The sequence below is a fragment of the Geotrypetes seraphini genome, chromosome 1 (genome assembly GCF_902459505.1).
Source record: "Geotrypetes seraphini chromosome 1, aGeoSer1.1, whole genome shotgun sequence".
NCBI classification, from domain to species: domain Eukaryota; kingdom Metazoa; phylum Chordata; class Amphibia; order Gymnophiona; family Dermophiidae; genus Geotrypetes; species Geotrypetes seraphini.
In genome coordinates, this window is record NC_047084.1 from 386059655 (window position 1) to 386079544 (window position 19890).

At 47.8% G+C, this 19890-nt stretch overlaps 1 protein-coding gene across 5 annotated transcripts in view; it reads right to left on the reverse strand.

Moving 5' to 3' along the window:
* GAK (cyclin G associated kinase) overlaps positions 1-19890 on the reverse strand; it is a 652499-nt gene that overhangs the window by 508065 nt on the left and 124544 nt on the right. The gene's annotated exons all lie outside the window — the stretch shown is intronic.

Consider the following 19890-nt stretch of genomic DNA (forward strand, 5'->3'; position numbering starts at 1 on the left):
AATGCTAGGAAGTTCTTCACTCAGAGGGTAGTGGATACCTGGAATGCGCTTCCAGAGGAGGTAGTACAGCAGAGTACGATTTTGGGTTTCAAAAAGGGATTGGATGAGTTCCTGAAGGAAAAGGGGATTGAAGGGTATAATTAGAGGGGTACTATACAGGATAAAATGTCTTAGTAAAGGATCACTTACAGGTCATTGACCTGGGGGGTCCGCCGCGGGAGCGGACTGCTGGGCACGATGGACCTATGGTCTCACTCGGCAGAGGCGATGCTTATGTTCTAGTTCTTATCAAGTTTTTAGAAAGATGTTGAAAACTTATTTGATAAATTTTCTAAATAAGTTTATAATTCACTGTGCAAGTACAGTTCTTCTTAGATTTCCTTTGTAAACCATTTAGAACTGAAAGGTACTGCGGTATGTCATATGTTATGAACTTCCAATATAGGTACATCAATGAATCAATATGTTGTGTGCAACTAGCACTAACATATAAGGAACTTCAAAGCTCAATAACTTAATTACCGTATTTTCACGCAAATAACGCGCACCCGTATAAAACGCGCACACGGGTATAGCGCGCAGAAATCACGATGATATGTACAAAAACTTTGGTATACCGCGCTCACGGGTATACCGCGCATGCTGCCCGACGCTCCTTTCGCCCGCCCTGACTTTCCGTGCGCTGTCCCGACTCTCCGTTCACCCCCCCTGACTTCCGTGCACTGTCCCCCCTTGAAGGTCTGTCCCCATCCTGAAAGCCTGATGCCCCCCCCCCCCGACGTCCGATACATCCCTCCCCCCGAAGGACCGCCGACTCCCCAACAATATCGGGCCAGGAGGGAGCCCAAATCCTCCTGGCCACGGCGACCCCCTAACCCCACCCCGCACTACATTACGGCCAGGAGGGATCCCAGGCCCTCCTGTCCTCGACGCAAACCCCCCTCCCCCCAACGACCGCCCCCCACAAGAACCTCCGACCGCCCCCCCAGCCGACCCGCGACCCCCCTGGCGACCCCCACGACCCCCCCACCCCCTTCCCCGTACCTTTGGTAGTTGGGCCAGAAGGGAGCCCAAACCCTCCTGGCCACGGCGACCCCCTAACCCCACCCCGCACTACATTACGGGCAGGAGGGATCCCAGGCCCTCCTGCCCTCGACGCAAACCCCCCCCCCCCCCCCGCCCCCCCCCCCCCCAAGAACCTCCGACCGCCCCCCCAGCCGACCCGCGACCCCCCCTGGCGACCCCCCCACCCCCCTTCCCCATACCTTTGGTAGTTGGCCGGACAGACGGGAGCCAAACCCGCCTGTCCGGCAGGCAGCCAACGAAGAAATGAGGCCGGATTGGCCCATCCATCCTAAAGCTCCGCCTACTGGTGGGGCCTAAGGCGCGTGGGCCAATCAGAATAGGCCCTGGAGCCTTAGGTCCCACCTGGGGGCGCGGCCTGAGGCACATGGTCGGGTTGGGCCCATGTGCCTCAGGCCGCGCCCCCAGGTGGGACCTAAGGCTCCAGGGCCTATTCTGATTGGCCCACGCGCCTTAGGCCCCACCAGTAGGCGGAGCTTTAGGATGGATGGGCCAATCCGGCCTCATTTCTTCGTTGGCTGCCTGCCGGACAGGCGGGTTTGGCTCCCGTCTGTCCGGCCAACTACCAAAGGTACGGGGAAGGGGGGTGGGGGGGTCGTAGGGGTCGCCAGGGGGATCGCGGGTCGGCTGGGGGGGCGGTCGGAGGTTCTTGGGGGGGGCGGTCGTTGGGGGGGAGGGGGGTTTGCGTCGAGGGCAGGAGGGCCTGGGATCCCTCCTGCCCGTAATGTAGTGCGGGGTGGGGTTAGGGGGTCTCCGTGGCCAGGAGGGTTTGGGCTCCCTTCTGGCCCGATATTGTCGGGAAGTCGGCGGTCCTTCGGGGTGGGGGTCGAGTGGTCCTGCCGGGGGGGGGGGGATGTATCGGACGTCGGGGAGTCGGCCGGGCAAGAGGGCTTGGGCTCCCTCTTGCTCCGATCGTGGATGCGGGTGCGGGTGGGAGCGCGTGCGAGCGGTCGTTCGGGGTGGGGGTGCGAGCGGTCCTGCTGGGGGGGTGAATTGGGCGTCGGGCGGGGTGGGAACTATGTTTTAAAACTTTTGTATACCGCGCTCACGCATATAACGCGCGAGGGGTATGCGCGGTAGGTAAAAACGCGTATAACGCGCGCGTTATATGCGTGAAAATACGGTAGTAAGTTAATCATACATGTTCATCCAACTGACAGGCGAAGAACTCCAGTTCCAAACCATAGAGTTGTCAGAGGCAGAAAGCAGATGAACTGCAGAATGCACATGGCGGGCTGTAAGGACTCCTGTCTATATTAACAGAAATAAGATTATCCAGGTAAGAACCTAATCTTTCATTCTGTTACATATACACAGGAGTTCATAGATTAGGTGATGTACTAAAGCACTGCCAAACATCTAAGGAGAGACAGATGAGTCTGCCCACAAGATCGAGGACTCAAAAGTAGTGTCCTCTCATGCCACCAGGTCTACTCTGAAGAACTTTGTAAAGGTATGGAGAGTAGACTAAGTAGCTACTCTACAGATCTTTTTGGGCAGAACTACCTGAGACTCTGCCCATGAAGATACCACACTTTTTGTCAAATGAGCTTTGACAGAAAAGGTGGCTGTTTGCCACAGCCAATGTATGCCAACAAATTGCCATGCAAATCCATCTAGAGATTGAAGCCTTGGAAGTTTGTCTGCCTAGTCTGGACTGATTAGTCAGCACAAAAAGATGGCCAGAAAGGTGAGACTCATTTGTCCTTTCCAGGTAGTATAGTAAAACCTATACATCTAGCTTCTGCAATATATCATCTTGCTTGTTCAAACCCGTAGGATAAAAAAGTAGTTAAATGAACCTCTCAATTGACATGAAAAGCTGACACAACCTTCGGAAGGAAAGAAGGTACCACGTGCAAGGAAATCACAGCCTCTGAGATCCTTAGGAAGGGCTCTCTGCAAGAAAGAGCCTGCGATTCCAATATTCGTCTTAAGGAGATTATTGCCACCAGGAATATCGTCTTTATCGTGAGGTCCAGATGAGAAAGCTTCGTGGAAAGGATCGTATAGAGGCTTGGACATGCCTTTCAGAGCGATATTAAGATTATAATATGGAAAAGGCTGGCATACATGAGGTCACAACCTCAGCACTCCCTTCAAGAATCAAGTCGCATTAGGATGAGATGCCAGAGATTGTTTTTCCACACAAGCTCAGAAGCACAAGAGGCCCACCACCTAGATCTTGAGAGATGCCACTGATAGACCCTTTTCTAATCTGACTTTAAGAAATGCCAGGATCACAGGAATTGGTGCTGTGAAAGGCTCAACCTGATCTTTGGAGCAACAGAGCTAGAAACCCTTCCAAGGCCTTAAGTGTAGGCCACAAACATTGATTGCTTCTTTGCTTGAAAGAGTAGCAAGAACTACCTCAGAATAGTCCTTGAAGATTAAGTCCATGCGGTCAAAAACCATGCCTAAGACCAAAGTGATCTGATTTCTCCATGGGAACTGGACTCTGAGAATACCTGCATGCACTGGTAGCTTGAGGCATCTGTCTCACTGAAGATGCACAATATCTGCATACCAATGTCAGTGAAGCCGGTCTGGGGATACCAAGATCACAAGTCCCTGGTGAGACGTGATTCTGCAGAAGCCTTTCTTCTGGCCAGGGTTGAACCAATGTATCCAACCCTACGCTACCCAGATTGCCTTTTTAGCTGCAAAAAACATTTACCTTTGCGTTCTTGGCTGATGCCTTCAGGTCCATCTTTGGCATTCCCCAGAATTGCACAATGAGGCTGAATGCTCTTTGAGACAGGGACAGCTCCCCTGGGTCTAGAGTCTGACAGCTGAGAAAGTCAGCCTGTACGTTTTCCAATCATGCTATGTCTGCTGCTGAGGGCACCTGAAGATGGGCTTCCACCCAATGGAACATCATCTGAGTTTCCAGACATAAAGGAGCAAGTCCGGTGCCCCTATCTATTCATGTAAGCTACCACAATGGCATGGTCTGAAAATATTCGGACTGCCTTTCCTTCTAGGTAATGATCCAACGCACTAAGCGCTAGGTGAATGGCTCAGATTGTCAGGCGATAGTCCATTGACCCTGTACTGGATGACTGCCATAATGGGCAGTCGTTAGGGTCACCCTTGAGGAGTTTTGAAGAAATAAGCCCATCAATAAGATATCCACTTGGAGCCACCAATGCAAGCTGTTCCTCGCATTCACTGTCCAGGGAAGTTGCCGATCCAAGGAATACATTTGCAGTGACCACCTGGATAGCAGAACATCCTGTAGAGGGCACACATGCGCCCTTGCCGAAGGAACTACCTCCAGGGTGGCTGTCACTGAGCCCAGTACCTGAAGGTAATGCCAGGCCGTGGGATTCAGAATCACTTAGAGAGATCCAAAATCTGCTTCCTGAGCTTCTGTTTGCATGGCTCGGGAAGAAAGATGTAGCCTGTCATTGTATCAAAGCAGACCCCAAGATACTCCTGGCATTGGGTCAGCTCCAGATGACTACTTGAAATTGATAATCAAGCCCAGATCCTGAAGGAGATCCATAACTTGTTGCAGTGCCTGCTTGCCCTCTGACTTTGACAGGGCTCTGACCAGACAATCATCCAAGTATGAGAATACCTGCATTCCCATACTGTGGCTTTGAGCTATGATCACTATCATCACTTTGGTGAAGGTATGTAGGGCCGTTGCCAGAGCAAAAGATAGGGCTGCAAACTGAGAATATTGTTCAACATGAAATCTCAAGTATTTCCTGTGCTCCAGTAAAATGGGAATATGAAGGTACACATCAGTCATATTTAGGGAGACCAGAAATTTCCCCGGAGCCATCACTGCAATGTTGGACTGAGCCATCTCCATGTGGAAGTATGACACTATGAGCACCGCATTTACAAACTTTAGGTCCAGGATTGGTCTCCAATCTTCGGTGCCTTTCTTAGGCATTATGAAGTATATGGAGCTTCTGCCAGAGCACAATTCTTCCTCAGAAACTGTTCTATAGCTAGATTATCCAATAGCTTTTGCACCGTCGCTTGAATTCTTGCTTCTTTTTACGGCTGGCCAGAGTCGATAAATAGATCTGAAGGACGACGATAAAACTCAATCCCTTTCAATCCTCTTGGAAAATATCTAGAACTCAGTGGTCTGAGAAAACTTGCTCCCACTCTCTCCAGAATTTCAAGTCTCCCGTCAATGTGCAAAAGAACATCAGTCGACCTGGCATCATTGTGATTTCTTGGAGGTTGAGATGATGCGAGACTCTGAGGGCTGTTGCCGTCTAGAGATGCCAAGCCATCGTCTGGACCCAATAAGATCTCTGAGAGGAAGAACCTAAATAGAATTGATTGGAATGTAGTGAAAAATTGCCTCTGCCTCCCCCAGTGGGTCAGCCAGGTCTGATATCGGGCAGAGTTTTGGGGTGGCAATCTGCTATGCTGGCCTTAAGGTCGACAAGGCCCTTACAAAATAGCATCTGCCCTTTGAAGGGCAGTCTGCTTAAAGTGGCATTGGAGGCTGAATCACCTGCCTATTGTCTCATCCAGAGAATGAGGCAGGCAGAAACTGCATACACCAACACCATGCTCAAGACAAGACTCTAATAATGTTATTTCTGCCACATAATCCACCCTCTCCAGCAGACCTCATCGGCCAGACTTCGCAGTAACCTGGTGTGGAACACACATGCCACAAACGAGGCTGTCATTGCCGCTTTGACCCCGTAGCTAGCGCTTCATTGCCTCTTAAGAACCACATCCACCTTTCAATCTTGCACATCCTCTAACATCAATTCCCCCTCACTAGAGAGGGAGTTAAAGTTACTGGAGACACAGTACAATCCACTTTCAGCTGACTAAACAGCTGTTGAAATTCTGGAAATAGAGGGTAACATTTTGACATTGTTTTGGCCACATTTAGGGAGCCTTCTGGAGTATTCCACTGTTCAGTGATGAGCAAGGTGATGTCGGGGCACAAGGGAAAATAAAAAAGTGGTCTAAGCATTTGTTCTGTTCTCAACTGTGCACTGTGAAGCAGATGGTTGCTGATGCTCCAATTTCAACTTCCTGAGTGCATCCATAATGACATGTGGGACAGTAGCTGACTTAACAGTCACCATAACAATGGATTGTCTCCCTGGTCGAGAGAAACGATCACTCTTTTACTCCCAATCCCACAAAAGGAATTGGAATCCTCCAGGATTTCTGTTGCCCTCCTCCCTCATTCCTCCATGCCCTTCTCATATAACCTGTGGAATGCCCGCTCCGTATCCAACAAACTTACCTTCATCCATGACCTCTAAAAAGCTCCGCCTGCTAGCACTAACAAAAACCTGGATCTGCCCTGAAGACTCCGCTTCAGCTGCCGCCCTATGTCATGGAGGGTACCCTTTCTCACACACACCTCGCCCGGATGGTCACGGAGGCAGTGTTGGACTCTTATTCTCACCATCTTGTAAATATCAACCCCTTCTGCCTCAATCTCACTGTTCTCCTTCCTTTGACATTCACTCCATCTGTCTATTCACCCCCCTTGTCTCTCAGAGTAGTAGTTATTTACCAACACCTGACAAATCCTTCTCCTCCTTCCTCACTGAGTTTGACTCCTGGCTTTCCTCCTTTCTTGTGCCCTCATCTCCCTCCCTTATTCTCGGCGACTTCAACATCCATGCGGATGACCCTTCTGACTCCTATATGTCCAGGTTTCACGCTCTAACATCCTTGTAGGACCTCCAGCTGTGCTTCACTGCCCCTACTCACCAAAGGCTATTGCCTTGACCTCGTCCTCTCCTCCAACTGCTCTATCATCAAACCTTACCATCTCTAACCATCAGCTGTTAATCTTTACAACTCATCACCCTCCTCCCCAACCCCGACTGATCACTACCCGTACATTTAGGAACCTTCGGGCTATTGACCCTGACATCACTCTCTACCGCTGTCTCATCTCTCCTTTCTACTACTATGTCAAACGAGTCTGCCGATGAACTTGTCCTCTCCTATAACTGCATTCTCTCATCTTCTATTAATACTTTTGCCCCTTCCATTTCCCGTCCTGTACAACATGCCAAGCCCCAGCCCTCATTGACCCCCCCCCCCCAATCCATTACCTGCGCTCCTGTGCCTGAGCTGCTGAATGTCTTTGGCTTAAATCCAGCACGCTTGCTGACTTTGTCCATTACAAATTCATGTTGATGTCCTTCCAATCTACTCTCTCGCTTGACAAACAGGACTACTACAACCGATTAACTAACTCTCTTAGTGCCAACCCACGCCGTCTCTTTGCCACGCTCAACTCTCTACTCAAAGTGCCCCTGCCTCCCATCCCTCTTCACTCTCCCCTCAGACGATGGAAGAGTTCTTCCGCAACAAGATTCACAAGATCCACCATGAATTCTCAACAATGTTGCTTCCCCCACCGCCTGTCCACTCTTGTCAACCTCCCTTCAACAACCCTTTCTTCTTTTTCTGAAGTTACGGAAGAGGAAACTGCTAACCTTCTCTCCTCCTCCAAACCCACCACCTGTTCCTCTGATCCGATTCCTACCTGCCTACTCCGATCCATCGCTTCCTACTGTGATCCTTCCCATCTGTCACATCCTCAACCTTTCGCTCTCCACTGCTACAGTTCCTGATGTCTTCAAAACATGCTGTAGTTATGCCTCTCCTTAAAAAGCCCTCGCTAGACCCTACATCCCCTTCAAACTACTGTCCTATTTCCCTCCTCCCCTTCCTATCCAAACTACTCAAACGTGTTGTTCACCGCCGTTGCTTTAACTTTTTTCTTCTCATAATATTCTTGACCCGCTTCAATCGGCCTTTCACCCTCTCCACTCTGTGGAAACTGCCCTTGCTAAAGTCTCTAACAACCTGCTCCTGGCCAAATCCAATGGACTCTACTTTATCCTCATTCTTCTCGATTTGTCTGCTGCCTTCAACACTGTTGTTGATCACCACCTCCTTCTCAACACGTTGTCCTCGCTGGGATTCCGGGGTTCAGCTCTCTCCTGGTTTTCTTCCTATCTCTCTCGTCATACCTTCAGGGTATGTTACGGTGGATCCACCTCCGCCCCCATCCTGCTGTCTATTGGCATACCCCAAGGCTCTGTCCTGGGCTCTTTCCTCTTTTCCTTATATATCCTCTCTCTTGCTATGCTGATCTCCTCTCATGGTTTTCAATATCACCTCTATGCTGACGGCTCCCAGATCTACCTCTCCAAGCCGGATATCTCTGCGGGAGTTCAGGCCTGAATTTCAGCCTGCCTGTCCGAACATTGCTGCTTGGATGTCTTGCTGCCATCTCAAACTGAATATGGCTAAAACTGAACTCCTTATCTTCCCCCCAAACCTGCCTCCCCCCTCACCATTCTCTATCTCTGTGGATAACACTACCCTCCTCCCTGTCTCGTCGGCTCGCAACCTTGAAGTGATCTTTGACTCCTCTCTCTCCTTCTCTGCTCAGATCCAACAGACCGCCAAATCCCGTCGCTTCCTCCTCTATAACATTACCAAAATCCATCCTCTTCTCTCTGAACACACTACCAAAATCCTTGTCCCTGCTCTCATCACCTCACGCTTAGATTACTGCAAAGTACTTCTCTTGGGCCTCTCGCGCAAAAAAAAAAAAAAAAGCCTCCCTTCTTTTCCCCCAATCTGCTGCTATCTTACCACCCTGCTACTGCTGCTAAAGCCGACATGAAGTCTTCTTTCCGAAGTCAATTCTAATGTCTGAGAGGACGTTCTGGAAAGAAGACTTTGTTATCGGCTTTAGCAGTAACAGCAGCAGGGCAGTAAGATAGCAGCCGACCTGGGGGAAGGAAGGAGGGAGGCTTTTTTTTTTTTTTGCGCGGCAGGGAGGGAAGGAGGTAGGCAGGCAAGCAGGCTGGCTTTGGGAAGGGAGGGAGAGAGGTAGACAGGCAGGCAGGCTGGCTTCGGGGGTGGGGGTGGGACAAAGTGTGAAGGCAGTGAGAGGGACATGGGAAGGAGGCACTGGGGGCACTAAAGACATGGGAAGGAGGCACTGGGGGCACTAAACTAAACTAAACCTTGGGTTTGTATACCATGCCATCTCCGCGAGCGTAGAGCTCGGCACGGTTTACAGAGTTAAGATAGAAATGAACTACAATGAAGGATTATAGGAGAGGAACTAAGAAGAGAGAGAGGGACAAGGGTACCAGAGAGCGGGAGGTGATTAGATTTTTGAAAAAAGCCAAGTTTTCAAGTGTTTGCAGAAGGATTGGAGGGAGCTTGAATTTCTGAGTGGGGATGTGAGGTTGTTCCAGAGTTCTGTGATTCTAAAGGGGAGAGATGTTCCAAGTTTTCCTGCGCAGGATATTCCTTTTGTAGAGGGGAATGATAGTTTCAGTTTTTGGGAGGGTCTGGTGGAGTTGGGGTTTGAGGAGTTCCAAAAGAGTGGGATGACGGGAGGAAGGATGCCATGTAGGATCTTGAAGGCTAAGCAGGCACATTTAAAGAGGACTCTGGAGTGTACTGGAAGCCAGTGAAGCTTGGACAGGAGTGGGGAGATGTGATCGAACTTGCCTTTTGCGAAAATAAGCTTAGCCGCGGCATTCTGAATTAGCTGAAGTCTATGGAGGTTTTTCTTAGTTAGACTTAAATAGATGGAGTTGCAGTAATCCAGTTTAGAGAGGATGGTGGATTGAACAAGGACGGCGAAGTGAGAATGATGAAAGCAGGATCTCACTTTCCTCAGCGTATGAAGGCTAAAGAAGCATTTTTTTACCAATGAGTTGAGGTGATCATTGAAGGAGAGAGAGGAGTCTATGATGATGCCTAGGACTGTGCTTGAAAACTCAAGCTGAAGAGTGGGGCTGGAAGATAGTGGGATGAAGGTGGGTAAATGATCTAATATTGGGCCGAGCCAATGTAATTTTGTTTTGGATTCATTCAGTTTCATTTGTACAGATTGGGCCCAGGATTGGAGGTTCATTATACATGCGGATATGTTCTCAGCGAAGTTAGTGAGGTTCGAGTTGGTCTCGAGGAGGATGAGGATGTCGTCAGCATAGGTGTAGAGAGTTTGAAGGGGGGATAGATGAAGGAGTTTCAGAGAGAATATGTAGATGTTGAAAAGGATAGGAGAGAGGGGTGAGCCTTGCGGGACTCCACATAATGGCTTCCAGGGGAGGATGAGGTACCGTTTATGTTAACGGTGTAGGAGCGTGAGCGTAGGAATTTCGAGAACCAATCTAGGACTGTGGAGCTTATGCCTATTTCGAAGAGTTGGAAGATTAGGATATCATGATGGACGACGTCGAAAGCAGCGGAGAGGTCGAATTGTAGAAGAACAGCGAATTTGTTGCGAGAATGGAGTTGTTGCACCTTAGAGATTAGTGAGGCCAATAGGGATTCGATGCTGAGGTTGGGTCTGAAGCCGAATTGGTGGGGTAGGAGAATAGAGAATCTTTCTAGGTAGGAGGAGAGTTGAGTGGATATAATAGATTCTAACAACTTGGTTAGGAGGGGAATGTTTGCTATTCGACGGTAATTTGATGGTATGGAGGGGTCAAGGTTGGTCTTTTTCAGTAGAGGGGTCAGTGCAATATGTCCCATATCGGAGGAGAAAAGGCCCGATGTTAGGGCAGAGTTTATAAGTTTGGTGAGGGAGGCGATGGCCTGTGTAGAGATATTCTCGAATAGATAGGAGGGGAAAGGATCCAAGGTACACTTGCAAGTTTTTAGTTTGAGGCAGAGTTTGGAGACTTGCGATTCGGAAACAAGCTCAAAGACGGTCCAGGATCTGTCGGCTGGAATGGGATTGGAGTCAGGTATGGTGGGGTTGAGGTCAGTAAAGGCCAGGGAGTTGTAGGAGCCTGTAGGTGGGAAGGAGCATCTTAGGGTGGTAACCTTTTCATTGCATCGGCTGATAGAGACGAGGGGAGCAAGGATGGGTCTTTTTTTGTAGTTAAGGAGCGCCAGATGTTAAACAGCACACTGATCTGGTTGTTGGATCTGGAGATCTTATCTCCAATGACGTTCTTCCTGGCTTTTTTAGTGTTGAATTGTAAAGTTTAATATTGACCCTCCAGGTCTGTCTATCTGAGGGGGATTTGGATTTTTTCCATTTGCGCTCCAAAGCGCGACATTTCTGTTTCAGTTCTCTGTGAAGCGGTAGGTACCAGGGGGCCTTTCGAGGGTAGGAGATGGTTTTAGTGGATATTGGAGCAAGGGAGTGGTAGGTGGATTCAGAGAGGGAGATCCAGTTGCGCCAGTAGGATTCGGAGTCTGTAGGCTTAGGGTTGGAGGAGAGTAGGTTGAGGAATTTGGACCAGAATAGATTGCTCGAAGTTTTTTTGCAGAAGGTTATGGAATGAGAGGGGTGGGATGGGGTTTCAAGGTGAGACATGAAAATGGGGAGGCAGGTAGCTCCTAAGAAGTGGTCAGACCAAGGGACTTGTTCCTAACGAGTGTTGTCGGTTGAAGTTTTGAAGGCGGTAAGATCGAGGAAAGTGGTGAAGTCTAGAAAGTGGTGTGCCCTTTTTCGTGGGTTGGAGAGGGGGTGGGTGAGGGGAAACCTAGAGAGGTAAAGAAGTTGTTGAATTCAATCGTGTCCTTGCTGTTGGTGTCGTCAAGGTGGAGGTTAATATCACCAACGATCAGTAATCTTTGAAATTTAAGGAACGTGTTTGTTATGGCCTCAAAGACGAGATTGGAGGAGTTGGTCCAAGGGGTAGGTGGGCGGTATAGTAACAGGTTGCCCAGTGGATGGGTGCGGAGTTCATCATTGACTGAGGCAAGCATATATTCTAGAGAAGTGTGAGTGCCCTTCTCGAGGAGCTGGACGTCAAAGAAAGATTTATAGAGGAGTGCCAGTCCGCCTCCTTTACGATTGGATCTGGGGGAGAAGAGGCCTTGATAACCGTGGGGGAGGAGTTCGTTTTGTGTAAATAGATCGTCTTTGGCGATCCATGATTCCGTGATGCACAGGAATCCAGGGTCGAGCTCGTCTAGAAGGTCCTTCAAGATTTGGATCTTGCTGCATGCGGATCTGGCATTGCAATAAAGTGTCGGGACTGGGGTGAGAGAGTCTGAGGCAGTGTTGGGGAGATTGGCAGAGGGCAGGAGCTTTAGTGAGTCTTGGTTGACTTTTCTTGAAAGGGGGATTTCTGGTGCGTATCAGTGTGGGGATTCTGAGGCCAGGGCAGATATCATTGGCGTTTGCGGGGTCGAGTAGGTTGGGAGAGGGAGGTTTCAGACAGAGGGAAGTATAGAGAGATGAGCAGAGTAGGAGGAGAAGGAGCCAGAAGGATGGATTCATGGCGGGGTTAGGACAAGATGGTTGGTACGTGAGAGTCTGCAGCAGGGGGGATTAGTGTTAGCTGAGGAAGGAGCAGGGGACTTAGTTAGGCTGGCTGAGTGCAGGGCCAAGAGTAGGGAAGAGAGGTTTGTTTTTTTTGGGAAGGAGGCACTGGGGGGGGGGGCACTAAAGACAGGAAGGGGCACTAAGGACATGGGAAGGAGGCATTGGGGCACTAAAGACATGGGAAGGATGCACTGGGGGCACTAAGGACATGGGAAGGATGCACTGGGGGCACTAAAGAATGGAAAGGGCACTAATGACATGGGAAGGAGGCACCGGGGGCACTAAGGACATAGGAAGGAAAGAGGGAAGGAATAGAAAGGGACAATTCTTGGGCCTGAGTGCAGAAAGAAAGTAATGAAAGAAAGGATACACAGACAGAAGGAAACGCAACCAGAGACTCATGAAATCACCAGACAGCAAAGGTAGGAGAAATGATTTTATTTTCAATTTAGTGATCAACACGGGTCAGTTTTGAGAATTTATATCTGCTGTCTATATTTTGCACTATATTTGTCTATTTTTCTATAGTTACTGAGGTGACCGAACTTGTGGAGATGGGGCGGAAACGGGGTTTTTAAATTTTAGTCCTAGTAGTTTGCCGGTCCACAAAATAATTCTTTTAATTCTGCTGGTCCACGGGTATAAAAAGGTTGAAAAACAATGGTTTAAACTCCCCTTGCTGACCTACAAGTGCATTCATTCTGAAGCCCCCTCTCTCCCCAGTCCAATACTGGCATGCTCCCAGGCAGCACAGTGCATCCTGGTCCCGTCAAATAAGCTTTCCACAGAAAATTCACAAATTCTGGAGTAAATCCTTGGACACGAGGCTCCAAGGACCTCAGACTAGCATCTCTTGGATTCTGCACACTTGGGTTTTGTGCCTTTGCTATTTGAGGACTCCGGGAAAGATTTTCTCCCTACCACTCGGCCCCCCTGCAGTTCACCAGCCCTAGTGGGCTCAGAGGCAGCTAAGCACAAGGTTCCCAGCCCCTCCCTCATACACACCATGGCATGCAATACAAGGACACATTTTGGCCGACCGTCAAATACAAAACTGGCATGATATATTGGTAGAACAGCCTGAGGATTCCATTACAGTCAATTCTGAGCCACACTGAGGGGGTTTGAGGCAGATGGAAAAAAAAAGATAGCTTAAAATCCAAGATGGCCACTGCCAGAAAATTTGCACCAGAAACGGCACATAGAGGTTCCCCTGACAGTTTAAAAAACCCTCAGGGAAAGGAGTTTTAGAAGTGGGGGATCCTATCTCTGGCCCCAGAAATCCTTATACTCAAACTTATTTAATCCCCCCTCCCCTGCCCCATGATTTTCTCCATAGGCAATAATGGGCTATACTCACAATACTGCTGCTGCTTGCCTGTGTCAGCTTTGCTTCAGCCTGACTGAAGTATAGAGAACTTTCTGCCTTGAATCCTTGTAGAACAGTCCAGATCTGGAAATATTTGGTGACGGGGTGAGAACAAAATGCAGCCAGCTCCCTGAAAGCCAAAGGAATTCACACAAGGGCTCCATAGCCTACGCTCAAGCCTCTAATCATATGCTGAACAGGCACCCAGGGAAATGGACCCCCGAGCCTCAAAGTAACACAAAGCAGACTGGCTAATCAGGTACACTTGTGGGTTTCCCTGCAAGCTGCAGTCTGTTCATGCTAAGTCTGTGTTCTCTCCCAGGCAGAGTACCCCAAATATGGGATTCTCTGGCACCAAAGCCTCCTGAAAACACAGTGAAAATACCCCAAAATAATAAAATCCAAACGGAACAGATCAAAACACCTCTTCTTGGTTCACTTGCAGAAGAAAAAACTGAAGAGGGAGCTATACTTCACTGGTGAAAGAGGATGAGCTGAAAGATGTGATCGACACCCTTCCGCAAGTGGTTCGTGAACATGGATTGATCACCTAATATACAGGCTCTCTTTGAGAGATGTATGTTTTCTTTTATTTGTGGGGGTTTTGTTCTAATGTATGTATGTATGTGCAGTCTACTTTAAGTTTGTTTGGGTTTTGTTGGCACTGTTGTGCTCATGTGTGTGTTTTTTGGGCAAGATTTATTATTTAAGCTTTGCTTTTCAGAAAGGGAGGGGGGATAAGAATCCAACCTCCTCTGTTGGGGAGTAGGTATCTGATATTGGGGACTGCAAATTGAAATTTATATATTTTATCCTTCTAATTTTGGGCAATGGGAAGCTTTGTAGAAAGGCTTTGGGTTAAGAACATAAGAATAGCTTTACTGGGTCAGACGAAAGGTATCCCATCTTCACAGAGGCCAATCAAAATACATACACCAGACAAACTGAAGTAACAACAAGAGGGAAAGGGGAGAACTACAATAATAAAGGAAAGAACAAATAAGGGAAGAACAATAAGGAGAGGGTTGACCTGAAAAACAACGAGTATGTTGCCCTTATGAGGGCAGTTATGTACCAAAAGCGTCTATGAATAGGAAAGTCTTCAACTTAATCTTGCAACAGCCTACTATGGTCTTTTCCTCCAGGAATTTGTGCAAATCTTTTCTAAAACCAGCTACACTAACTGCTCTTACCACATCCTATGGCAACCCATTCCAGAGCTTAACTATTCTCTGAGTGAAAAAATATTTCCTCCTATTGGTTTTAAAAGTATTACTCTATAACTTCATTGAGTATCCCCTAGTCTTTGCAAATCGTAAAAATCGATCACTTGTACCCGTTCTACACCACTCAGGATTTTATACACTGCAATCATATCTCCCCTTAGCTGTCTCTTTTCCAAGTTGAAGAGCCCTAACCTTTTCAGTCTTTCCTCATACGAGGGGAGTTCCATCCCTTTTATCATCTTGGTCGCTTATCTTTGAACTATTTCTAGTGCTGCTATATCTTTCTTGAGATAAGGAGACCAGAACTGAACACAATACTCAAGGTGAGGTTGCACTATTGAGAGAGACAGACATTATAATATTCTTAGTCAAATCCGTTCAGTTTCGAAATTGTTATGCCCCAAATCACTTAACATTTTAATTCATTCCTTGGTAATCTCTAAAATTGATTATAGCAATGCTCTTTTCAAGGAAATAGCCCAAAATGAAATCAGTCGTTTACAGATTATTCAAAATGCTTCTATTAAACTTATAACGAAAGCTATGAAATTTGATCACGTAACACCTCTCCTTAAGAAAGTACATTGGCTCCCAGTAGCTCACTGTACAATGTATAAACTAAGTCTGCTTACTTTCAAATCTTTGCTATACAAAACAACTGCTTTTATTTATAAATTACGGATTCCCTACACCTCAAATAGAGTATTGAGATCAAACGATCAACATTTATTAATAATTCCCTCACTTAATCATTAATACAATAAATCATTAATACAAGGCGGCAATTCATTTTTTCTGTCACAGCCCCCCAAACATGGAACTCACTCCCTATCTATTTAAGGGAAGAACGTGACTTGGACAGATTTAGGAGCAAATTAAAAAGCTCTCTCTTTAAGGATGCATTTGATAATTATGCCTGACTAGTAGCCTTATTTCAATTGCATTTCTTTACTTCTCTGAAGTACATGATCTCTCCCTTCCCAGTGTAGTTTCCCATATATGTCTTATTTACTATCAAGCAACTTGTATTTATCTTCCCTTTCTTTCCTTTTGTTTTAATATGTTTGTAATATTAGTTTTTAATATGTCTTACAAGATTTAATTTGTGTCGTCTGTTTTGTTGTCCCCTAAAATTTGTAATTTTACTGATTTGTACATCACTTAGAATTTTGAATAAGCGATCAATCAAATTTATATTAAACTTGAAACTTGCCATCCCTTTTCTAAAAATTCCTAGCATCCTGTTTGTCTTTTTGGCTACCGCCGCACATCGGGTGAAAGGTTTCAGTATATTGTCTACAAGGATACCCAGATCCTTTTCTTGAGTGTTAACCCCCAAGGTGGTCCCTAGCATCCAATAACTATGATTTGGATTATTCTTCCCAATGTGCATCACTTTACATTTGTCCACATTAAATTTCATCTGCCACTTGGATGCCCAGTCTTCCAATTTTCTAGGGTCTTCCTGCAGTATTTTACAGTCTGCATGCGTTTTAACAACTTTGAACAGTTTAATGTCATCTGCAAATTTAATCACCTCATTCCTAGTTCCAATTTCTAGATCATTTAATAAATAAGTTAAATAGCACCAATCCCAGCACAGATCCCTGCGGCACACCACTATTTACCTTCCTCCACTGAGAAAAATGCCATTCTACCCCTCTGTCATATGTCTGATAACCAGTTCTTAATCCACAAGTGAACATTGCCTCCTATCCTATGACTCTTTACCGTACATACTCAAATATAAACCGGGATTTTGGGGCTAAAAAAACTGGCCCGTGGGATCCCGGGTTATATTCGGGTCAATGCCCCCTCCCAGAATTTTTAAGGCCATTACCGCCAGGCTCTGCCTCCCTCCTCCTCCCTGCCCTATCTTCATAACTCTGCTGATCTGGTGGAAGTGCAGTGGGCAGGAGCAAGCTTTCCAAACTCCTGCCTCGATTCTAACTGGTTGTGCAATCCAACTTCGCCATCTGAGCTGCACGAGCAGCAGCATGATTTGGCGCTGCTTCTTGGCGCTGAGCGGCTTCCTTACTGGCTCCCGTGAAGATGTCTGAGTTGAGGACAACCAGTGTTGGCGAGTTATCGGTGTTGATTCCTTAACAAGAAGTGGTGGCAACGATGGAGACTACACAGCAGGTGCAATCGGTGTCGAAGGCTCAGACCAGACTTGCACCAGGGAAGTCAGTATCGACATGGGCAGAATTTGGGTCAGCACCAGCATTTGTAACTGCTCACGCAATTCCTCTCTAAGCAGATCATGAATCTGCTGCTTGAGAGTAAGTACCGGTACCTTTGGTGCGGCTCTATGCTCTGGCAATGAGGAGGCCAATGTTGAGGCACTCAGTGAGATCGAGCAGAGCTCCTCATGGGCCTCTTCGAGGTCAGCAGGACTTGGCTCACTGCTGCTTTGACCTGAGGTACTGATGGGGTGGGGGAATGCTTCCTAGCCAGCTTACCCACTGAAGTATGCGACACCAAAGATCATTCCACCGGTATCAAAAGGTGTGATTTCGATTTGGCCAGTGCCAATGTCGGCAGCGGTGTGGAGTCTCCTCCCATTGCGACACCGAAGAGGTGGCGCTGCTGAATAAGGCGGTTCTTTAGAGTCCTCTTCTGCAGCGAAGAACAGCGGGAACAGGTTTTGGGACAGTGCTCAGGCCCCAATCACTGGAGACACCAGCGATGCGAGTCAGTCAGAGTTTGGGCAAGCACAACGTCCACACTTTTTGAAACCCGTCTGCGGAACATTGAAGGAAAGACGGCCTCGGCTAAATCAAAATCCGAGGCCAAGGTAGTCGAACATGCACCACCGGGCCCAACCCATGAAAGAGAAAAAACAAAAATTGTTATGATTTTTTCTTTTTTACTAAAATCAAATTAATAAAATAAAAACAAAACAAAAATGACTGAAAAGTCAAAGGTCCGTGAGAGCGAGAAGGCAGCAGTGAAAAAAAGTTTCAACCATTGAAAAACACGTCTTCTTAGCTCCGCGGAAACTAAGAAACTGAGGGACCATGCTCCCACGTCTGGAGGGAAGGCACTCGCACATGCACGGTTCGGGCTATCACAAGCTTTCTAAAGACTTAAAGTGGCAATGCACTTTTAAAGTGGTCCGTACCGGGGCTCTGTCGGTGACATCACCCATCAGTGAGAATATGCTGCCTGCTTGTCCTGGGACAATATCCTTTATGTTCCAAGGCAGCGTGCTCAAGAGCTATGCCATAAGAGCAAAGCGTCTTGGATATACCATGGCCACTTGACGCTCAGGCGCAGGATGCCAACCACTTGCAGCTGCATCAGATCCGTGAACCACGCCGTCGAGGCCAATTGGGACCAACAGAAAGACGGAGCCGGAATGAGCATCAATCCCCCGTAGGACATGGCCGATCAAGGGCCAAGGAGGAAAGACATACAAAAGAAGTCCCAGAGTCCATGGTAGAACCAGAGTATCAAGCCACTCGATTCCTGGCTCGGATCTGCAACTGAAGAAGTGTCATGCCTTCTTGTTTCTTGCCTTGGCCATAATGTTGAAGCGAGGCTGTTCCCAGCACCTCACAATTGCTTGGAACGCCTCTGGTGACGGGCCTACTTGCCAAGAATCAGAGGCTGTCGGCTGAGGAAGTCTGCGGGAACGTTGTCCACTCTTGCCACATAAGCTGCCTTCAGTGCCAGTAGATGACGTTCCGCCAAAGGAAAAGAAGGCGAGCTTTCTGAGCTCAGGAACTGTTCTTGGTTCCTCCATGGCAACTGACATAGGCCACTGCCGTCGCATTATCAGAGAAGATCTGGACCGCCAGTCTCTCCAGGGTCTTCTGCAATACCAACAAGGCCAGATGAATAGCCCAGAACACTAGAAGGTTGATTGACCATTTCCTCTGAGATGGAGTCCAACACCCCTGTAGAGGACGACAATTGCAGTGAGTTTCTCAGCCCTGAAGGCTGGCATCCAGCATTACTACTACCCAGGAGGCAATGTGGAGGGGAACACCCTGTACAGCAATTAAGAAAACACTAGCTCAAGTTTGCTTGGGCCTCCAAAGAACCCAGCAGACATATCTGTCAGGCCTCCCGGTTGGGCATCTAGCAAAAGAGTAAGGCATGATGAAGAGCACACATGTGCACTCTCACCCAAAGACGACATCCAACGTGGCCACCATGGATCTCAGAATCTATAGGTGGTCCCACGCCGAAGAAGCCGACGTCTGCAAAAGAGCAGAAATCTGGGCACACAGTTTCTGTCTGTGAACCAAGGGAGGCAGACATGGCCCACAAAGCGTATTGAAGAGATCTTTCCGGGATTCCAGCGACTGTGTGGGCAACAAAAGACTCACCTTGAAGTTGACAGGACTCCCAGGAACTAGAGCACCTGCTCCACTGTGCGTTGCTCCTCGACAAACAAGGGAACTCTGATTAACCAGTCATCTAAATAAGTGTGAATCTGTAACCCCATCTTCCTCATGCAAGCTGCCACTACCACCATTATTTTGGTGAAAGTCTGTGGCGCTGTCGTCAACCCATAGGGCAGGGCTGAGAACTGGTAATGCTGACCCAGAACATGAAAATGCAGACCTTGCAGTGGGCTGGAAACATGGGAATGTGGAAGTACACCTCTAAAAGATCTAGGTAGGCCAGGAATTTCCTCGGAGCCATTGCTGCAATGACAGACCACAGTCTCCACTCAGCATCAGGAAATCTTGAGAGCCGCATTCACTTGAAGGTCCAGAATAGGCTTCCAAGCTTTGGAGCCTTTCTTTGGAACGTTAAGTACACAGAGTATCCGCTTGAGCCTGAGAGGTTGCATGACCCCAGCTCTATAGCTTGAATATCCAACAAATATTGGTGAGATGATCTGGAACAACGATGTGACGAATGATGATTGGATGATGAGCGACATCAAGAGGAGAAATGATGATGCCTCACAGGAG